Here is a 4,363-nt window from a genome sequence, read left to right on the forward strand (position 1 = left end):
AATTATCATAAAGTATTGCTGGTCGGTGAAATTCAATGTTAAAAGAATGAGTTAGGCATATCTTTGAATGGCTCGTCGGCTCGTCGGTGAAATTCAATGTTTAAAGAACGTTGAAACCGAATATGAAAGTGTGATTTCATTTTTAACCAAACAAAGCGCTTCCATTCGGACGTAAAGGCATCGGGTTTACAATTGGCTAGCAAGGTCCGAATCCAGTTTTGCGATAAAATCACAACAACATTGACAACAACACGACTGACTTGGAATTCAGATTTTGCGACTGAGCAAATGGCAAGAACGTTGCGTGAATGCGTGACGACCATCATGGAAATGTGACTTTGTTTTGTTTCGTTTTAATGTGATCGATTGCCTGTCTGATTTCTCAATTTTTCATCATGCCATGTTATAAGGAATATCGTTTTTCCGATGCATGTACACTTTTTGTATAAAGTTAATTGTAGTGTGGAGAAGGTTGTTGCGAAGTAAACGTCAAATTTGGAGCGTCTTCACTGACTCTGGAAGTGGGCGTGTATTCGTCTCACAAATTCCAATCTCAACTGCTGGATCCTCGCGGGGGGAAGAAATGGGGAGGGGGGGGGGGGAAGGGGTATTCCTGACAATTTAGGATAGGTGTGTGCCGCCAAGGTTCTCAAATCCTAACCCTATTTAAAGTGGTTCTATGATCAAATTTTTACCCCTTGATTTTTTGAGTGTATCACATAGAATTCCATAAAAGAACAAAAACGCCATTTGCGTTTGCAAATATCTGCAATGGTTCCGGAGATATTTAAGTTTGAAAAATGGTTAAAATATGCAAATAAGATGACTGATGATGTCATACACTCAACTCAATATTATCTTGAGTATATAAATAGAGCTAACTTGGCCAATTTGCAGCGCAGACCATTGAAACTTGGTAGTCTAATAGTTCTACAGGAAACACACCTATGGTTATGACAAATCTGTTCCCATGGCATCTCACTCTTTTCCAGCTGAGCACCTCAAAATCCCTACCCTATCGGTGTCACATACTTATATAGCGTATATAAGAGAGTACCCCCCTCCCCCTCTCGGGATCCTCTCTTGATTTTCGAAACACAAACTCCGATAGTCCCATTGTTAAAAACAAACTCTAATTTTTACAAAGACAAACTCCGATGTTCGCCAAAACTAACGATTTGAGGAACACAGAAAGAAAAAAAACGAAGATGCCCCTGAATCTAAGATCTACCGTTGGCTCCTTTTTTTTTTTTTTGGCTAATTTCCATCATAAATGATGGACAAATCCCGATCAGTCGAAAATAACAGGACAGGACAACAACAACAAAAACTGGAACAAAATAAAAAGTTGAAAAAAAAAAAAAAAAAAAAAGAACCCGACCCAGAGCCCGGCCACGCGTTTTGGCTACTACCTTCCCGTACCTTAAACAACGGAGAAAGAACTCTTGTCAAATAAATTTGGCTGAGCGTGAAAGCGAAAGGAACGTTCTCCCGTGCGTTCAGAGCGATCAGTTATCCTTTTCCCGCGCAACTGTGCCACCACGAGATCCAGACTTAAAGGGAAAAGTACGGTCTAGAAAAAATTACGAAAACTTTTCCCCAGGAATTCGAAAATAATTGCCGTTTTGTCCAGTTCCCTGTGAAAATGTCACGAGTACTTTGAAGTTGCCTCTTTCGTGACTTGGAGAGCGCCATCTTGGATATGACGTGTTATGACGTAGCAATATGAATAGTCAACAAACGTGTTCGACATTACCAAGTTCTTCGATCCTCGATCGCTTTCTCAATGTTGTGTCACCTTTCTGCTTCGAGAAATGCAAATGTAAGATCAACTATGGTAAACCGTCTTGTGGTTCAATAGGTAGTAGGCCATGTAGGCCACAAGTGCGACAGAAACTCAAGTCACTTAGTAGTTATCAAAACAATGGTGCTATTCAATTTTGAAACTCCCGTCAAAGTAGTATTAGCCCTTACCGGGCTTATCAGTGGTTTTGCCGCGTAAACGAGGCAAAGGGCTCATTTTGTATCGCATTGACTCTTAAGAATCTTTCGCATGTAGTTTTAAACAAACGAAAATGTGCCTGCAGGCTCAACTCCAATAAGGTCTATCAGTAATAACTTAACTCGGATCCACAGTCCAGATCGTGCTATCGTCATCTGAACCACGAACATGGTGAGAAGTAAAAAATAGTCAAGTTCCCGCGCGGTACTGGAAAAATTCAGGCGGTGCATGACGGTGCGTTACTCTCACGTCAAGCAACGATAAAAATATAAGAAATCAGATATTGTAATGTTTTTTCTTAAATCTTTTAGAACCTTTTGACCCTCATCAAACTTCTTCCAAGCGGCTTGCTTTGAGTCTTTGAATAAACGTTGAATTGCATAATAACTTCTGGGGAAAACTGTAATTGCCCAGTGTTCCATTTGCGATCCTCCTGAGGGTGATACGTTGTTGGCTCAAGGGATCTACTTAACTGACTCTTTACATTAATTACCCTTGTCTGCCTGTGAATCACATGTTGATCCAGCGTTATCACATCGAAAACTGGCCCATTAGGGAGTCCCACGTAATTGCCACACACTAAGTGATCAATCGGCCATGTTGCCAGCATGGTTGTCCTGATAGTGTAGTGGTCATCACACCCGACTAGTGATCAGGGGGACGTGGGTTCAAATCCCGCTCAGGGCAATTACAGTTTTCCCCAGAAGTTGTCCAGTGTTGAGTTTCCTGTAACTTTCCCTCTCTCTCTCTCTAGTGTTAGTGAGTCTCTCAGGCCAACAAAGGTGTCACCACGTCATTTTGAATAAAAACGAAACTTAAATAAGATTTAGGCGCTAACAATACACAATAACAAGTGACAGCTGTCAAAAAAATATGACTGCAAAAAAGAAGAACAAAAAGTGGTGCTAATAAAAGGGCCTTAGAACGGTTGATCTTTTCTTGGATTTCGTCAGGCCTTTAGCTTTTAGATGAACTCAAAGGTCCTGACCGGGAAGCTCATTATGATTTACATTGTTTAAGGGCCCCTCTAGGGGTTTTGTTAATTTTTTTGCTTCGTTAATTTAGCTTTTTTGTCGTCTACAAATTAGCACCACTTTTTGTTCTTCTTTTTTGCATTCTAATATTTTTTTGACAGCTGTCACTTGTTATTGTGTAATTGTTAGCGCCTAAATCTTATTTAAGTTTCGTTTTTATTCAAAAGTTGTCATAACTGAAGAAGGTCTTTGACCGAAACGTTTTATTAAATTTTTAATTTTTAAACTTTTTTTTACGTCAGAAGTTGTCCGTCCTCGCTTACTTACTTACTATATATATATATATGGAGAGAGAGAGAGAAGTATACGGGAAACTCAACACTGGACAACTTCTGGGGAAAACTGTAATTGCCCTGAGCGGTCATCAAACCCGACTAGTGATCAGGGGGACGTGGGTTCAAATCCCGCTCAGGGCAATTACAGTTTTCCCCAGAAGTTGTCCAGTGTTGAGTTTCCCGTAAACTTCTCTCAATTTCTCCTCAACTTGGACTGTGAATCCATTTGCGATCCTCCTGGGGGTGATGCGCTGTTGGCTCAAGGGATCTACTTAACTGACTATTTACATTAATTACCCTTGTCCGCCTGTGAATCACATGTTGATCCAGCGTTATCACATAGAAAAACTGGCCCATTAGGGAGACCCACGTAAATGCCACACATTAAGTGATAAATCAGCCATGTTGCCAGCATGGTTGTCCTGATAGTGTAGTGGTCATCACACCCGACTAGTGATCAGGGGGACGTGGGTTCAAATCCCGCTCAGGGCAATTACAGTTTTCCCCAGAAGTTGTCCAGTGTTGAGTTTCCCGTAAACTTCTCTCAATTTCTCCTCAACTTGGACTGTGAATCCATTTGCGATCCTCCTGGGGGTGATGCGCTGTTGGCTCAAGGGATCTACTTAACTGACTATATATATATATATATATATATATATATATATATATATATATATATATCACTTTTAATACTCTGTGATGATAGGGCTTCTTATGGTATTTAATTCAATTAAATTGTCCTTGGGAGTTCAAATTGACTTTCCGTGACTGACCAAGCAAACTCACCCTTCGTATAGATTAATTTGATAAAAAAAATGAAAACAAAATTAAACGTTTTTTACTTACTCCACAAACTACAAATAAAAAATATTATGACTGCAAGATGTTCGATGGCTTCCATTCTTGGCTGTACTTCAGTAAGTATTTAAGTCCCCAAACGTTTTGACTTATCAGCAGGGATCTGCAAAGGAATCAGAATGCCATAGCGTTTTCATGTAGCAAACGTTTTAACTCAAAAGCGGAAAGAGTTTTACAAGTAATAGCAACAATAA

The 4,363-nt window shown here is 39.9% G+C and overlaps 1 non-coding gene across 1 annotated transcript; it reads left to right on the forward strand.

Moving 5' to 3' along the window:
• The first annotated feature begins 3,730 nt into the window (after nucleotides 1-3,730).
• Nucleotides 3,731-3,803, forward strand: Trnat-agu (transfer RNA threonine (anticodon AGU)). Its single transcript has one exon. It is a non-coding gene; the product is annotated as a tRNA-Thr (tRNA).
• The last annotated feature ends 560 nt before the right edge of the window (nucleotides 3,804-4,363 follow it).

This window comes from Montipora capricornis, chromosome 6 (genome assembly GCF_036669925.1).
Source record: "Montipora capricornis isolate CH-2021 chromosome 6, ASM3666992v2, whole genome shotgun sequence".
Taxonomy (NCBI): Eukaryota; Metazoa; Cnidaria; class Anthozoa; order Scleractinia; family Acroporidae; genus Montipora; species Montipora capricornis.